General features: G+C 43.2%; 1 protein-coding gene across 2 annotated transcripts in view; it reads right to left on the minus strand.

The window, feature by feature from the left end:
- CD276 (CD276 molecule) overlaps nt 1–6914 on the minus strand; it is a 42790-nt gene extending 35876 nt beyond the window's left edge. For both annotated transcript variants that reach the window (XM_060755264.2, XM_060755262.2), the window contains exon 1: nt 6597–6914. The gene's annotated coding sequence lies outside the window, so the exon portion shown is untranslated. The remainder of the gene's footprint in view (nt 1–6596) is intronic.
- Nucleotides 6915–19038: the final 12124 nt, after the last annotated feature.

Below are 19038 nucleotides of genomic sequence, written 5' to 3' on the forward strand. Positions count from 1 at the left end.
TTTTTGATCAACTTTAGCTTCAGTTTGGTTATTTGTGTGCCAACTCAGAAAATTGCATTGGATAGACCACACCAGCTCTAGTTTCTGATACAGAACATATGCCATACAGTAGTCGCCAACTGCTCGCCCAAAGAAAGCCATATTTAATAAGACTTGGCACTATAAGAGGATTCACAAGACCAGCCACTCTCATTGCAATGCTGTAGTAATGGTGAGGCCACAGACCATATTTTGGTTCTTGTGGACCACCGGTGGTTCATGGACCACAGGTTGTGTACCACTGATCTACACTGTAGAATTAATGCAGTTTGACAATAATAATAATAATAATAATAATAATAATAATACACTTTATTTATATTCCGCCCTATCTCCCCGAGGGGACTCAGGGCGGATTACAGTGCACATACATGGCAAACATTCAATGCCGTTAATTAATTGATTCATTTCTTGTTCTTTGTGTTTTCCATCTCCTTTCCCAGGACCGATATTTTCCCAACTTGGCCAACCATGTGTTAGATCCGTACAAGATGCCTTCCACTTTGCAGAACTAATCACAAGGCGAGTGGGTGGCGACGTAAACCCAGACGCTCTTTAGACAGGAAACATTTGTACACTCATCTCGTAGCATCGCTGGCCTAAGCAAATTGGGAATTGACTTCTTCCTCTCTTCTTCCTTTGGTTGGTTTCTGGTTTGGGGTCAGTTGCTCTAGGTCAATGGCATCTCATTTGGGGGATTTTTCTGTGGTTCTTTGAGCCTTTAAAAGATCCACCATTTGTGTTTGTAGGGCTATGGCCAAGTTCTACCCAGTTCCCAGGAAAAGGAACCAACGTGTTTACATCATTGTTTTGGGTGGATGACTAATTCCAAATCAGATGCTCCTCGAGCTACATCCTCTCAGAAGTCTACTCAAAAACTTTGATCTTTAAGTTCTACTTCCAGACACCTCTCTGTGTATTTATGAGAATTATGGAGTGCATCTACACTGCAGAATGAATGCAGTTTAATGCCACCACAACTGATCAATACTATGGAATCAATACTATGGAATCAAGGGAGCTGTACCTTGGGGAGGGAGATTCAGTGGTGCATCAGACACGACTAAATACAGCATTTCATAACACCATATTTAGCCAAAGGTAAAGATTTTCCTCTGACATTAAGTCCAGTCGTGTCCTACTCTGGGACGTGGTGCTCATCTCCATTTCTAAGCCAAAGAGACAGTGTTGTCCGTAGACACCTCCAAGGACATGTAGCTAGCTTGACTGCATGGAGCACTGATACCTTCCCGCCGAAGCGGTACCTATTGATCTACCCACATTTGCATGTTTTCAAACTGTTAAATTGGCAGAAGCTGGGGCTAACAGTGGGAGCTCACCCCCTCCCCGGATTCAAACCGCTGACCTTTTGGTCAGCAAGTTCAACAGCTCAGTGGTTTAACCCACTGCATCACTGGGAACTCCATATGTACATTGTATAGGTAAAAGTAAATGTTTTCCCCTGACATTAAGTCCACTCGTATCCGACTCTGGGAGTTGGTGCTCATCTCAATTTCTAATCTGAAGAGCCAGCGTTGTCCGTAGACACCTCCAAGTTCATGTGGCTGGCATGACTGCATGGAGCGCAGTTACCTTCCCACCGAAGCGGTACCTATTGATCTACCCACATTTGCATGTTTTCGAACTGTTAAATTGGCAGAAGCTGGGGCTAACAGTGGGAGCTCAACCCCTCCCTGGATTCAAACCGCTGACCTTTTGGTCAGCAAGTTCAACAGCTCAGTGGTTTAACCCACTGCACCACTGGGAACTCCATATGTACACTATATAGGTAAAGGTAAATGTTTTCCCCTGACATTAAGTCCAGTCATGTTCGACTCTGGGAGTTGGTGCTCATCTTCATTTCTAAGCTGAAGAGCCAGCGTTGTCCGTAGACACCTCCAAGTTCATGTGGCTGGCATGACTGCATGGAGCTCCGTTACCTTCCCGCTGGAGTGGTACTTATTGATGTGCTCACATTTGCATGTTTTCGAACTACTAGTTTGGCAGAAGCTGGGGCTAACAGCAAGAGCTCACCCTGCTCCCCGGTTTCAAACCGTTGAGCTTTTCGTCAGCAAGTTCAGCAGCTCAGCTGTTTAACCTGCTGCACCACCAGAGTTCCTGATCAGGAAGTAACTCTTAGAAAATGCACTAATCGAAGAGCCGGCATTGTCTGTAGACATCTTCAAGGTCATGTGACCGGCATGACTGCATGGAGCGCCATTACCTTCCTGCAGAAGCGGTACCTATTAATCTATTCACATTTGCAAGCTGAAGAGCCAGCGTTGTCCAAAGACGCCTCCAAGGTCATGTGGCCAGCATGACTGCATGGAGCACCGCTACCTTCCCACCGGAGCAGTACCTATCGATCTATTCATGTTTGCATGTTTTCGAACTGCTAGGTTGGCAGAAGCTGGGGCTAACAGTGGGAGCTCACCCCAGTTCCTGGATTTGAACCTGAGACCTTTCGGTCAGCAAGTTCAGCAGCTCAGCGGTTTAACCCACTGCGCGACAGGGGCTTCGTATTTACTCAAGTTTATAATGTGAAAGTGGTCTCTCAGATTCAGCTTGGGTTCTGCACCTACAATTGTACATTAATTATGACTGTGATTATTATTGTTACTAGATGGCCCATACAGTCTCTTCCAACTCGATTATTGCTGTTGTTGTTATTGTTGTTATTTCTAGCCATCCCCTGCCACGCGTTGCTATGGCCCAGTCTGTGTATATGCATTTTCTGTGTGTATGTGTGTGTGTATAATATATGCGTATATATGTGTGTTTGCGTGTATATATATGTGTGTGAGAGAGAGAGGTTTTATGCATGTGTAGTGATGTAATTTGTTTTTTTGGGGGGTTTTTTGGCTTTTAAAGTGTCTTCCGCTGTGTTTTTCAGTTTTTAGGAGTGATAGTCACTCGGTGGCCTGACAGGTGTCTTGTGTCCAAATTTGGTGTCAATTCATCCAGTGGTTTTAGAATTATGTCAATCCCACAAATGAACATTACATTTTTATTTATATAGATTAGCCGTCCCCTGCCATGCATTGCTGTGGCCCACATGGGGGTTCTGCATGGGAGGTTTGGTCCAATTCTATCGTTGGTGGAGTTCAGAATGCTCTTTGATTGTAGGTGAACTATAAATCCCAGCAAGTACAACTGCCAAATGTCAAGATTCTATTTTCCCCAAACTCCACCAGTGTTCACATTTGGGTATATTGAGTATTTGTGTAGAGTTTGGTCCAGATCCATCATTGTTTGAGTCCACAGTGATCTCTGGATGTAGGTGAACTACAACTCCAAACCCTTCCAGTATTTTCTGTTGGTCATGAGAGAACTGTGTACCAAGTTTGATTCAATTCCATCATTGGTGGGATTCAGAATGCTCTTTGATTGTAGGTGAACTATAAATCCCAGCAACTACAACTCCCAAATGTCAAGATTCTATTTTCCCCAAACTCCACCAGTGTTTACATTTGGACATATTGAGTCTGCATGTAAAGTTTGGATCCATCACTGTTTCAGTCCACAGTGATCTCTGGATGTAGGTGAACTACAACTCCAAAACCAAAGTACACTACCCACCAAACCCTTCCAGTATTTTCTGTTGGTCATGGGAGAACTGTGTGCCAAGTTTGGTTCAATTCCATCATTGATGGGGTTCAGAGTGCTCTTTGATTGTAGGTGAACTATAAATCCCAACAACTACAACTCCCAAATGGCAAAATCAATTTTTTGAATAAAGGACATACATTGGCCTGAGAGGTGTCTTGTGTCCAAATTTGGTGTCAATTCATCCAGTGTTTTTTGAGTTACATTAATCCCACAAACGAACATTACATTTTTATTTATATAGATTGGGCAGGACTCTTTGGAAGACTAAAGACTACAAATCCCATGATTGTATAGCATTGCGCCATGGCAGTTAAAGTGGTGTCGAGCTACATTAATGCTACACTGCAGACCCATCCCAAACAATCAAATCTGCAAAAGGCTAAACTCATAAATATGGAAAGCTAACTGCATATCCTTGCATAGCAACGGGCTAATAAGGTTTCAAATGCCAATCAGACAAACTCATGCAGGATGAAGGCTATCTGTGACTATATGCTAATTCCAAGATTGGAGACCATACCCACAATGGCTGGAAAACAAAAGGAAAGGGATGTTATGCCCACATCTGGCTCATGACCTTCCTGTTGGTGGATGGATGGCCACAGTGAGAAACAGGATGAATGGCTAGACCGGTGTTTCCCAACCTTCCTAATCCCGCGACCCCTTCATACAGTTCCCCATATGTTGTGGTGACCCCCAACCATCACATTATTTTTGTTGCTACTTCGTAACTAATTTTGCTACTGTTATGAATCACAATGTAAATATCTGATATGCAGAATGTATTTTCATTCACTGGACCAAATTTGGCACAAATACCCAATACATCCACGTTTGAATACTGTTGGGTTTTGTGGGAAGTTTGATTTTGTCGTTTCGAAGGCTTTCATGGCCGGAATCTCTGGGTTGTTGTAGGTTTTTTCGGGCTATGTGACCATGGTCTAGAGGCATTCTCTCCTGACGTTTCGCCTGCATCTATGGCAAGCATCCTCAGAGGTAATCACTACCTCACCTCACTACCTCTGAGGATGCTTGCCATAGATGCAGCGAAATGTCAGGAGAGAATGCCTCTAGACCATGGCCATACAGCCTGAAAGAACCTACAACAACCCATCTGATTTTGTCATTTGGGAGTTGTAGTTGCCGGTATTTATAGTTCACCTACAATCAAAGAGCATTCTGAACTCCATAAACGATAGAATTGAACCAGACTTGGCACACAGAACTCCCATGACCAACAGAAAATACTGGAAGGGTTTGGTGGACATTGACCTTTTGGAGTTTTGGAGTTGTTGCTCACCTACATCCAGAGAGCACTGTGGACTCAAACAATGATGGATCTGGACCAAACTTGGCACAGATACTCAATACGCCCAAATGTGAAGACTACTGGAATTTATGGAAAATAGACCTTGACATTTGGGAGTTGTCGTTGCTGCACTCCACCAACAATGGAACTGAATCAAACTGGGCATACAGAACTCCCATTATTTATTTATTTATTTATTTATTTATTTATTTGGTAGTTTTGTAGAACTCCCATTATTTATTTATTTATTTATTTATTTATTTATTTGGTAGTTTTGTATACCGGTCTTCTCACCTCCATTCGAAGGACTCGGGCTGGTTTCCAACATCAATATTACAGACCGTCATTAAAACATCATATTCTAAATCACACTAAAATATTAAAACATTAAAACAATTAAAATGGCAAAAATACAATCATATGATTACAGTGGTCAGTCATCATGGCCAACAGAAAAATAAGTGTTGGGTGGGCATTGACCTTGAGTTTTGGAGTTGTAGTTCACCTACATCTAGAGAGCACTGTGGACTCAATCAATAATGGATCTGGACCAAACTTGGCACAGATACTCAATATGGCCAAATGTGAAGACTGGTGGAGTTTGTGGAAAATAAACCTTGACATTTGAGAGTTGTAGTTGCTAGGATTTATAGTCGACCTACAAACTTGGCACACAGAACCCCCATGACTAACTCAATCTACGGGAGGGGTTTGAGGAGACTGGCTCAACATAGTGGGAATTGTAGTTTACCATACAACCAGAGAGCAGGCTGAACCTCACCAATGATGCATCCAGAGCAAACTTGCCTAACATAACAAACTTTAAGTACTGATGGAGTTTTTTCAGGGTTAACCTGGCATGATGTGAATTGTAGTTGACCCACAACCTTTTCGTACAATTAAAAAAATGACATTTTGAAATATCACGGGCAACACCGTGGACCCAAGATAGTGAATAATAACAACAATCATAATAGGAACCGTTTTTCTAATGGAAAACATTTAGGGCCCTTATACACTGCCATATAATCCAAAATATCAAGGCAGATAACCCACATTATCTGCTTTGAACTGGATTATCTGAGTCTACACTGGAGATAATCCAGTTTAAAGCAGATAATCTGGATTTTATACAGTTGTGTAGAAGGGACCTTAGCCAATCTGCTGTTGTTTACACAGTTTAGGAAGTAACTGAGTGGCTCTGCTAAACATTGGAAGTCATATATCAAAATGTAACTTTCTCAAAAGAGAAACAATAACAACTCAATAAAATGGAGACAATATTCAGAAATGGAAAAAAAGGGATCTCAATAAACAGTTGAATCAGAGTTGAGAAACAGTTTGGAAAAGAGAGTGGAAAGCAAAAAGTGTGCACATGAGATCTCAAGAAACATAATAAACATATCCAGAGGAGTTCTGGGAGTTTGGAGATGAGATCACAACAAATATATAGCAAGGGGAGAAACACAATGAACTCAAATGAGAACAACTACAGCAGCAACTTGACCCAATGCAGAGCTCAGAGTCCACTGCTTAAAGCCAAACAAGGATCTGGTTCAAGATCCCCCCCCCAACCTTTCTGACCTTTTCCCTTAGCCCCCCAATTTAGAGGCACTAAGGAGTCTAAGGAGGCACTTACTCTCTCCAGGCGTTTTTCCTCCCTTCTTTGCTGGGTTTCTTTGTTTCTCTCTCTCTCTATTCCTTCCTTTCTTCCTTCCTTTCTTCTTTCTTCCTCCTCCAGCTGCTGCCCAGGGCGGGTCTTCCAGCCCCTTGCCAAGGGGGAGGCAGGGCTGAATAGAAGTCCAGTACTTTTCTTTTGGAGGGGAGGAGAGTCCCAGTCTTTCCAGTTTCCGGATGGGGAGGTGGCCTGGCTGGGTGGGTGGGAGGATCTTTCTCCTTCCTTCTCTCCCTTCTCTCTTGACCAGGGAGGGCGAAAACGCAACGTGGCTGCTTTGCATTAGGAACCAAAACAAAGCAAGGAAAGGGTGTCTCTACACTGGAGAATAATGCAGTGTGGCACCCCTTTGAACTTCCATGGCTCAAGGCTATGGTATCAGGGGAGTTGTAGTTTCCCCTGGGGCTTCTCCAAACTACAGATCCCAGGATTCCACATGGCATTGACAAGGCATTCCTAATCTAGAGTGTAGTTCAGGCATGGGCAAAAAATTGGCTACATTTCCATACCATGAAAAGTGTGCTGTCACACGCTGGGCCTGTAGCAATTGTCTATTAACAGGATGTGATATTTATGTGCCTAGCGGGATGCCGGGGTGCTTCGGCTGAGAGGCCCTATGAATTTCCCTATACAAAGTCTTTAGAAGCTTGGAAAGTTTAACAAAGTTCTTTATTGGTGCAACAAATCAGTCAAATACTTCTTAGATCTTCAACAAATCAACCCCTGTCTGACCCCACAGCAAGCTGGCTTCAGAAAAGGCAAAAGCTGCACATCGCAAGTGTTGAACCTGACTCAGCACATGGAAGATGGCTTTGAAAGGCAGCAGATCACAGGAGCTGTCTTCATAGACCTGTCAGCGGCTTATGATACTGTGAACCACCGCCTCCTCCTGAGAAAAATGTATAATATCACAAAGGACGACCACCTCACCCGCCTCATAGGAAACCTGCTACAAAACAGGAGCTTTTTTGTTGAGTTCCAGGGCCAGAGAAGCAGATGGCGGAAACAGAAGAACGGCCTGCCTCAGAGGAGTGTGCTTGCTCCACCCATGTTCAACATCTACACAAATGACCAGCCACTGCCAGAAGGGACAGAGAGTTTCATCTATGCTGATGATCGTGCCATTACTGCTCAAGCAGGGAGCTTTGAGATGGTTGAACAGAAGCTCTCCGAAGCTCTACGTGCTCTCACTGCCTATTACAGGGAAAAGCAGCTGATCCCCAACCCATCTAAAACACAGACATGTGCCTTTCATCTCAAGAACAGAGAAGCATCCCGCGCTCTGAAGATCACCTGGGAAGGAATCCCACTGGAGCATTGCAGCGCACCCAAATACCTGGGAGTCACTCTGGACCGTGCTCTGACCTACAAGAAGCATTCCGTGAACATAAAGCAAAAAGTGGGTGCTAGAAACAATATCATACGAAAGCTGACTGGCACAACCTGGGGTTCACAACCAGATACAGTGAAGACATCTGCCCTTGCGCTGTGCTACTCCGCTGCTGAGTATGCATGCCCAGTGTGGAACACATCTCACCACACTAAAACAGTGGATGTGGCTCTTAATGAGACATGCCGCATTATCACGGGGTGTCTGCACCCTACACCACTGGAGAAATTACACTGTTTAGCCGGTATTGCACCACCTGACATCCGCCAGGAAGTAGCAGTCAATAGTGAAAGGACCAAGGCAGAGACATCTCCAGCTCATCCCGTTTGGGTATCAGCCAGCACGTCAACGATTTAAATCCAGAAATAGTTTTCTAAGATCTACAGAGACACTCGCTGGAACGCCTCAGCAAGTGAGAGTCCAAAAGTGGCAGGCTCAAACCCAGAACCTCAACCAAAAGAGAGACTCCCCCCTGGGCACACAGAGGACTGGGCGACTTGGAAGGCGCTGAACAGACTGTGCTCTGGCACCACGAGATGCAGAGCCAACCTTCAGAAATGGGGCCACAAAGTGGAATCCCTGACATGCGAGTGCGGAGAGGAGCAAACCACTGACCACCTGCTGCAATGCAACCTGAGCCCTGCCACATGCACAATGGAGGACCTTCTTGCAGCAACACCAGAGGCACTCCAAGTGGCCAGATACTGGTCAAAGGACATTTAATCAGCTACCAAACTCACACATTTTGTATTTTCTCTGATTGTTTGCTTTGTTATGCTAGAAATGTAATATAATTGACTGGCTGCCCTGACACGAGAAATAAAAAAAACAAATCAACCAAATACTTCTTAACTTGTCCACAATGGACAAGCAACTAGCTTCATGAACTGTTTATTTCTTCTATGAGGGAAATCCTTTTGACCCCTCCCTGGGCAATCTGTCTTTTAGGCTTAGCTGGCATGGGGCCCTACTCTCGGTTCTAATTTGCTTTATGGGTACCCAAGTAGACATTACTGGCTAAAACTCTGAAGATTTTCCAGCTAGAGTCCTTTGGATTTTTTCCACAAATGCTGTGAATCTGTTTCTTTAATCCCAACAAGGGCTGTGCCGTATTTCTTAGTAAAGCTATGAGAATTGTCTTCCCCAGTCAAGCTTGTAAGAAACGAAGTTTTTGTACAGGAGGGAAAAACTCACACATCCTGTAGTTGGGCTTCAACTGTAAGACTGAACAAACTGCCCCCCTTTCCCTCCTGAACCTGGGGGAAAGGGTGGTTCCAAAAGCCCCAACGATGATAGGCAGGCTGCTAGCCTATGACTGCAGCCTTGGGAAAGCTGCTTAACTGCAAAATGCCTGGCTAACAGAAACACGTGCAAAATTTAGCTTCTGGCACAATTGTGCCAGCACAAAAAGCTTCCATTATATTCAGTGTCTGTCTGCACCTTAACTTTGCTATTATTTATTTTACACTAGCTTGGGTACCCAGCAATCTTTGGGTTGTATTGTCAAAGACTTTCATGGCTGGAATCACTGGGTTGTAGGTTTTTCAGGCCATATGGCTATGTTCTAGAAGCATTCTCTCCTGACGTTTCACCTGCATCTCCCAAATGCCTGGGAGTCACTCTGGATTGTGCTCTGACCTACAAGAAGCACTGCCTGAATATCAAGCAAAAAGTGGGTGCCAGATACAATATCATACAAAAGCTGACTGGCACAACCTGGGGATCACAACCAGATACAGTGAAGACATCTGCCCTTGCGCTATGCTACTCTGCTGCTGAGTATGCATGCCCAGTGTAGAACACATCTCACCACGTTAAAACTGTGAATGTGTCTCTTAATGAGACATACTGTTGCAACTCAGGATAGCTTTCACCTTGCTCCAGTCACCAGCACACCAAAGCTGTAGGTTTTGTAGTTTATTGAGAAAAAGGCAAAATCAAAACAAAGTATAAGAAATGCAAGAGTTCCATAGGCAGGACAAAGGCTTAAATGCAAAGACAAAGTTCCCAAGATCCAAAGGCAAAAACATGAAGCATAATCCTTTAGCAATGGTCAAACAAGAGCCCATGGAAAACAGTTGAAAACAAGGCCCAAATCGCAGACTCAGGAAGCCAGAAGCATGCTGCTAAAAGCCAAAGTTAATTCACAGAAGTTTGCATGAGAAGAGCTACGTTGGACTGACAGCCCCTGCTTGTCAGCTACAAGGCTAAATATCCTTTGCAGACATGAATGCATTGCGTTGACCTTTGGCACCCTTGGCTTTTCGCTTGCTAGCCAAGCAAGTGCTTCTGCGGAGCCTTAATTGCAGACAATCTTGCCTGCTCATTAATCCCGGCTTCTTAAGCCACTCCTCATAGGGCTTGTTCTCCAGACCCTTGATCATTTTAGTCGTCGTCCTCTGGACACATTCCAACTTGTCAGTATCTCTCTTGAATTGTGGTGTCCAGAATTGGACACAATATTCCAGGTGTGGTCTAACCAAGGCAGAATAGAGGGGTAGCATGACTTCCCTGGATCTAGACACTAGGCTCCTATTGATGAAGGCCAAAATCCCACTGGCTTTTTTTGCCACCACACCACATTGTTGGCTCATGTTTAACTTGCTGTCCACAAGGACTCCAAGATCTTTTCACACATACTGCTCTCGAGCCAGGCATCATCATCCCTCATTCTGTATCTTTGCATTTTGTTTTTTTCTGCCTAAGTGGAGTATCTTATATTTGTCACTGTTGAACTTCATTTTGTTAGTTTTGGCCACTTATCTCTCTAATCTGTCAAGATTGTTTTGAATTCTGCTCCTGTCCTCTGAAGTATTGACTCTTCCTCCCAATTTGACACTGCAAACTTGATGATCCTGCCTTCTAGCCCTTCATCTAAGTCAGTGTTTCTCAACCTGGGGGTCGGGACCCCCGAGGGGGTCACCAGGGGGTGTCAGAGGGGTCGCCAAAGACCATAAGAAAGCACAGTATTTTCTGATCGTCATGGGGATTCCATGTGGGAAGTTTGAGCCAATTCTATCATTGATGGAGTTCAGAATGCTCTTTGATTGTAATGAACTATAAATTCCAGCAACTACAACTCCCAAATGTCAAGATCCATTTTCCCCAGACTCCAGCAGTGTTCACATTTGGGCATATTGAGTATTCATGCCAAGTTTGGTCCAGATCCACCATTGCATGAGTCCACAGTGCTCTCTGGATATAGGAGAACTACAACTCCCAAACTCAAGGTCAATGCCCATCAAACCCTTCCAGTGTTTTCCATTGGTCATGGGAGCCAAGTTTGGTTCAAATCCATCGCTGGTGAAGTTCAGAATGCTCTTTGATTATAAGTGAACTATAAATCCCAGCAACTACAACTCCCAAATTACAAAATCAATCCTCCCCCAACCCCACTAGCATTCAAATTTGGGTGTAATGGGTATTTGTGCCCAGTTTGGTCCAGTGAATGAAAATGCATCCTGCATATCAGATATTTACATTATGATTTATAACAGTAGTAAAATGACTGTTATGAAGTAGCAACGAAAACAATATTATGGTTGGGGGTCACCACAACATGAGGGACTGGATTAAGGGGTCACGGCATTAGGAAGGTTGAGAACCACTGATCTAAGTCATTAATAAAGATGTTGAACAGGACCGGGCCCAGGACGGAACCCTGCGGCACTCCACTTGTCACTTCTTTCCAGGATGAAGAGGAAGCATTAGTGAGCACCCTCTGGGTTCGTCCATTTAACCAATTACTGATCCACCTCACCCTAGTTTTGCCTAGCCCACACTGGACTAGTTTGTTTGCCAGAAGGTCATGGGGGACCTTGTCGAAGGCCTTCCTGAAATCCAGGTACGCTCCATCCACGGCATTCCTCGCATCTACCCAGCTTGTAACTTTATCGAAAAAAGAGATCAGATTAGTCTGGCATAACTTAATCTCTGAAGGGTTGGAAGGTATGAAATATTCCCAAACCACACTGTGCATTCTTTTTATCTTATCTCTTCTTATCTCTTCTAATGCTCGCACATTCCTTCTCCAGAGCAAAAAACATTGGTCGTATTGCATCTATCTTTTTTGGGACAGTTTCTAGGAGAAACTACATAAACACTTTTTTGCAATCTGTCTTGCCCTTTGGATTCTTTCTTGGAGAAACACCAACTTCAGCACCGCATTCGCTTGCATTATGGGAACCGCTCCTGTTGTGAGGGATATGAGTAAGCCTTCTTTTCCATTTATATCCCTTATATTTATATTCTGGAGAGTGTCGCCCCACTGCATTATGGGAACCAGGGCAGCAGCTATTGTGAGTGCACACCTACACTGTAGAATGGATGCAGCTTGACAGCACTTTAACTGCCAGGGCTGGATGCTATGGGACCTTGGGAGGTGTAGTTTTACGAGGTATTTAAAAGAATACTGGTGCCCCTCACCAAAATACAAATCCAGTATTCCATTGCATGGAGTCATGGTAGTTAAAGTGGTGTCACATTGCATCAATTCTACAATATTAATGCACTAGAACAGTGTTTCTCAACTTGGGGGTCAGGACCCCTGGGGGGGGGGGCACAAGGGGGTGTCAGATGGATTGCAAAACATCATCAGAAAATGTAGTATTTTCTGTTGGTCATGGGGGTTCTGTGTGGGAGGTATTTAAAAGAATACTGGTGCCCCTCCCCAAACTACAAATCCAATATTCCATTGCATTGAGTCATGGTAGTTAAAGTGGTGTCACATTGCAACAATTCTACAATATTAATGCACTAGAACAGTGTTTCTCAACTTGGGGTTCAGGACCCCGGGGGGGGGGGGCACAAGGGGGTGTCAGATGGATTGCAAAACATCATCAGAAAACGTAGTATTTTCTGTTGGTCATGGGGGTTCTGTGTGGGAGGTTTGGCCAAATTCTATCATTGGTGGAGTTCAGAATGCTCTATGATTGTAGGTGAACTATAAATCCCAGCAATTACAACTCCCAAATGTCAAGATCTGTTTTCCCAAAACCCCATCTGTGTTCACATTTGGGCATATTGAGTATTCATACCAAGTGTGGTCCAGATCCATCATTGTTTGGGTTCACAGTGCTCTCTGGATGTAGGTGAAATACATCTCCCCTAAATCACTGTCAATTCCTTCCAAATCCCTATTGGTCATGGGGTTTTTGTGTGGGAAGTTTGGCCCAAATCTCTCGTTGGTGGGGTTCAGAATGCTATTTGATTGCAGATGACTTATAAACTCTCAAATGCCACCCTGCTCCCAGGATTCAAACTGCTGACCTTTTGGTCAGCAAGTTCAGCAGCTCAGCTGTTTAACCTGCTGAAACACCGGAGCTCTGATAAGGAAATAACTCTTAGAAAATGCAATAATTGAAGTGCCGGCATTGTCTGTAGACACCACCAAGGTCATGTCGCCAGCATGACAGCATGAAGTGCTGTTACCTTCCTGCAGGAGCAGTACCTATTGATCTACTCACATTTGCATGTTTTCAAACTGCTAGGTTGACAGAAGCTGGGGCTAACAGCAGGAGCTCACCCCACTCCCAGGATTCAAACTGCCCACCTTTCGAGCAGCAAGTTCAGCAGCTCAGCAGTCTAACCTGCTGTATCGCCGGGGGACCAGGAATCCCTAGAGCAGCATTTCTCAACCTAGGGGTCGGGACCCCGGGGGGGGGTGTGAGGGGATGTCAGCGGGGTTACCAAAGACCATCAGAAAACACAGTATTTTCTGTTGGTTATGTGGGTTGTGTGTGGGAAATTTGGTCCAATTCTATCTTTGGTGGGGTGCAGAATGCTCTTTGGTTGTAAGTGAACTATAAATCCCAGCAACTACAACTTCCAAAGGTCAAGGTCTATTTTCCCCAAACTCTTCCAGTGTCCACATTTGGGCTTATTGAGTATTTGTGTCAAGTTTGGTCCAGATTCCTCATTGTTTGAGTCCACAGTGCTCTCTGGATGTAGGTGAACTACAACTCCAAAACTCAAAGTCAATGCCCACCAAACCCTTCCAGGATTTTCTGTTGATTATGGGAGTTTTGTGTGCCAAGTTTGGTTCAATTCCATCGTTGGTGAAGTTCAGAATGCTCTTTGATTGTAGGTGAACTATAAATCCCAGCAACTACAACTCCCAAATCACAAAATCAATCCCCCTTCCAACCCCACCAAATGTGGGAGAATTGGGTATTTGTGCCAAATTTGGTCTAGTTATGCCATCGCACCTGGGGGGCTGTGACTCTTAGTGAAAGAGGCATAGATGTGACATCTTTCCCCCAGGGGATTGCTTCTTGTCCTCCTTTAGGAAAACTGGAACCACCAAGGACCAAAACACTGTAGATAACTCAAAATAGGTTTTATTGTTCACAAAGAGTTATCCCTTTAAGGCAATAAGCTGGTAGTTTCAGAGGGGTAAAGGAAAATATACATTACAGTCTCTGGTTGTCTTGGGTCCAAGGAGTTTTGCAGGTCCCTCTTTCTCAATGGCTGTGAATGCCGGAGCAATCCACAACCCCAGTCCAAATGGCCTATGTTTGAAGACACAAAGTCTTCCTCTGGTGCCAAAGGACTGGTTTGAAGGTGCTTGAGACTTCCCAACGTTGTCCAGGTTGCTTACTTACTTACTTACTTACTTAGGCGATCCCTCGTTGGACGAGTAAGATGGTCTTCCATTATGGATTTCCTTGTGGGTCCGTATGTGGCTGTGGAGCCCTATTCTTGCTCTGCATCTTCTTCCGCAGTGAGGGCATTGGTTTCCAGGTGGAAGGCGGTCCCGGTCGGGGTTGGCTTGACGCGCCTTCCTCCTGGCACGTTTCACTCTTTCACCCTCCACTCGTGCCTCCTCAAATTTTGCAGCACTGCTGGTCACAGCTGTCCTCCAGCTGGAGCGCTCAAGGGCCAGGGCTTCCCAGTTCTCAGTGTCTATGCCAGAGTTTTTAAGGTTGGCATTGAGCCCATCTTTAAATCTCTTTTCCTGTCCACCAACGTTCCGTTTTCCGTTCTTAAGTTCGGAGTAGAGCAGCTGCTTTGGGAGACGGTTGTCAGGCATCCGGACAACGTGGCCGGCCCAGCGGAGTTGATGTTGGAGGACCATCGCTTCAATGCTGGTGGTCTTTGCTTCTTCCAGCACACTGACGTTTGTCCGCTTGTCTTCCCAGGAGATTTGCAGGACTGACGAAGACCCAAAGACCTCAACGGCGGAGCAGGCGGAGGATAACATGGCACATGTTACAACGGCTGCGAAGGCGGAAGAAGACTGCAACAGACTGAGAAGCCACGGTCATTGTGTTAAACTACATCACCAGTGGAACCTCACTCTGTGAAGTCTGTGTGTTGATCAGTTGTGCACTGACCTCCACACATTAAAAAAACCCACGCACAGGCGTCTTCCAAAGAAGAAGATGTCCAGGTTGATCTGAACATGAAGTATAAGTTTCAAGGGTAAGAACCTCAGAATTGGTGCTGAAAGGTAACTTAATCAGGGCCTTTTAGAGCCAAGTCTCTTTCTCACATCCATCTGATAGAAGGTCTGATGGTGGAATGGAAAAGGAAAGCACTTCCCTCCTCCAGGAAGAGGTGGAGCCAAACAATTGAGCTGAGGCAGCAATATAACTGCTGCAAACAACATTGATTGACAACTATAAATAACCAATCAATCCAACTATACATAGGCAGGGTAAAAAGGCAGGATTAAGCATGATACAACAGTTTAAATTTTGCAACTAACAATTCTACATATAGGTGGCGCCACTCGCACCATCACGCTAGTGAATGAATACCCATGCTGCATAGCAGATATTTACATTACAATTACTAACAGTAGCATAATTACAGTTACGAAGTAGCAACGAAAGTAATATTATGGTTGAGAATCACCATAACATGAGGAACTGCATTAAGGGGTCGTGGCATGAGGAAGGTTGGGAAACACTGCACTAGAACATCAATATTACTATTACTAATAGTAACTGACATATTCCAAAAATTATATGTGAAAAAATAAGAACTGCCTTTGATGGATTCTGGATCTATTTTGGAAGTCTGTGGCCAAGTCTGGGGATTCGATTTATGCGAGAAGAATGTGTTTTCAGTGCAGAAATGTCTGCCTGAGTCATTGGCTGGTGACTGATTTCGGAGCAGCAAACCAAGAGGAAGAGTCCCAAAAGACCCAAGAATGTGTAAGTTTGACCACATTCTGGGCTGAGTCACTATCAGTCACAGCCTGCCTGGAACTTCAATTCATCGGTGAAGCTGAATAGGCAGGAATGTCTGCTTTGCTCTTGCATGTTTGCCTGATTTTTCCACATATCCAAAGAAGCCATGGCCAATAAATACCGTATATGCTCGAGTATAAGCCGACCCGAATATAAGCCGAGGCACCTAATTTGACCACAAAGAAATAGGAAAACTTATTGACTTGAGTATAAGCCAAGGGCAGGAAATGCAGCAGCTACTTGTAAGTAAATCTATATAAATAAAAATGTAATGTTCGTTTGTGGGATTAACAGAACTCAAAAACCACTAGACGAATTGACACCAAATTTGGACACAAGACACCTAACAACCCAATGTATGTCCTTCACTAAAAAAATTGATTTTGTCATTTGGGAGTTGTAGTTTCTGGGATTTATAGTTCACCTACCATCAAAGAGCATTCTGAACCCCACCAACGATGGAATTGAACCAAACTTGGCACACAGTTCTCCCATTACCAACAGAAAATACTAGAAGGGTTTGGTGGGCAGTGTCCTTTGGTTTTGGAGTTGTAGTTCACCTACATCCAGATATTACTGTGGACTCGAACAATGATGGATCTGGACCAAACTCTACACGAATACTCAATATGCCCAAATGTGAGCACTGGTGGAGTTTGGGGAAAATAGAAGCTTGACATTTGGGTGTTGTAGTTCTTGGGATTTGTAGTTCACATACAATCACAGAGCATTTTGAACTCCACCAATGATAGAATTGGGCCAAAACTCCCACACAGAACAGCCATGTGGGCCACAGCAACGCGTGGCAGGGGACAGCTAGTTTCAAAATAAAAATAGATACCAATCAAATTACATTAATTGAGGCATCAGGAGGTTAATTATTTCTGAATATTTACATAAAACTGTAAGATAAGACTGTCCAACTCTGATGAAATCATTATTCTAACCTTCTTCAATGTCAATGTGCTTACGTATCCTTCCAATAATAATAGAGTAAAATAATTAATTTAATAACAATAATAGAGTAAAATAATAAATGTAATAGCAATAAATTTAATAATAATAGTAATATAGTAATGTAAATGTAATAACAGAGTAAAATAATAAATGCAATAATAATAATAATAATAATAATAAAGAGTAAAATAATAAATGTAATAACAATAATAGAGTGAAATAATTAATGTAATCATAATAGTAATAGAGTAAAATAATGTAAATGTAATAATAATATTAGAGTAAAATAATAAATATAATAATAATAAATAGAATAAAATAATAAATGTAATAACATTAATAGAGTGAAATAATGACTGTAATAATAATAGTAATAAAGTAATGTAAATGTAATAATAGAGTAAAATAATAAATGTAATAATAGTAAATAGAATAAAATAATATATGTAATAACAATAATAGAGTGAAATAATAAATGTAATAACAGAGTAATGTAAATGCAATCATAATAGAGTAAAATAATAAATGTAATAAAATAAAAATAATAAAGTAATGTAAATGTAATAATAAATAGAGTAAAATAATAAATATAATAATAACAACCCAGTAAAATAATAAATAATGTTGACTGGAGTATAAACCAAGGGTATTTCCTGGATTAAATGGAAAATAATGGAAAAAAACATGCATTGAATGATTCTGCTTCAAGGAATTGACAAGATGGAATGTGTCAACAAAAGGTTGACTAAAGGTGCCATTTAGACACTGTAGAATCAATGCAATTTGACATCACTCAAATTGCGATGGCTCAATGCTACACATTGATAGGAATTGTAGTTTGAGAAAGGGACAACCTTATAAGAGATTCTGGTAGAAAGAGATTCCACCGAAACATTAGGGAAACCTCCTGATGGTAAGAGCTGTCCAGCAGTGGAGTATGCTGTTGAGGAGTCCAGCAGAGTCCCCTTCTCCGGATGGCCATCTGTTGGGAGGGCTTGAATTGTGTCTGGCAGAATGAGGTTGGACTGGGTGACCCTTGGGGATCTCTTCTAACTCTATGATTCTTTAAATAGGAAATCTGACGTCCGCCCTGAACATTGCCAACGGGGCAGATAACAGCAGGCAGATCACAAATCCAATACGAAGCAGCAAATAGGCTCTAAATGATCCATCATTAAAATAGCCGCCGGGAATGCTGATCGGAAGCCCCGTAATAACCGACTCTGGGCTGCTGCTGGTGCGACTCTCTTTATTTCATTGTAATTAAAAACGTTTAGCAAATGTATTGGCATTTCTGGTTGACTCGCTCCATCACCATTCGACGAAAGATAGAGACGCAATGAAGCGACAAGGATGAGTTGATGTACTCCTGGAGCTAAAATACGCCTTTGCTCCATGTCAGGTCTACAGAGTTCCCCTAAAAATCATGCAAAATTATATTATTTATTTATTAAAACATATATATTCCGCCCTTCTCACTCCAACTCAGGGGAGTCAGGGTGGAGCACAACATATATACAGCAAACATTCAATGCCAGATTATAAAACCATAAATATATATAGAAACATTAAAATCACTTACTGTATATACTCAAGCAACATCAATACCAGACAATTTCACCTTATGTCTGGAGGCTCTGTCGAACTGGCTACGTACTAGTAGACTGAAGGTGAACCCGGCGAAGACTGAGATTCTCTGGCATGGCCGCTCGATTGGTCTGACCCATTTGCTACCCACCTTCGATGGTGCCGCCCTATCTCCTTCACCTACCGTTAAGAGCCTGGGTGTCGTTTTGGATTCGCAGCTGACAATGGAAGCTCAGGTCGCTGCTGCCAGCAAACGGCCTTTTTCCATCTACGACAA

The sequence above is a fragment of the Anolis sagrei genome, chromosome 9 (assembly GCF_037176765.1).
Source record: "Anolis sagrei isolate rAnoSag1 chromosome 9, rAnoSag1.mat, whole genome shotgun sequence".
Classification (NCBI taxonomy): domain Eukaryota; kingdom Metazoa; phylum Chordata; class Lepidosauria; order Squamata; family Dactyloidae; genus Anolis; species Anolis sagrei.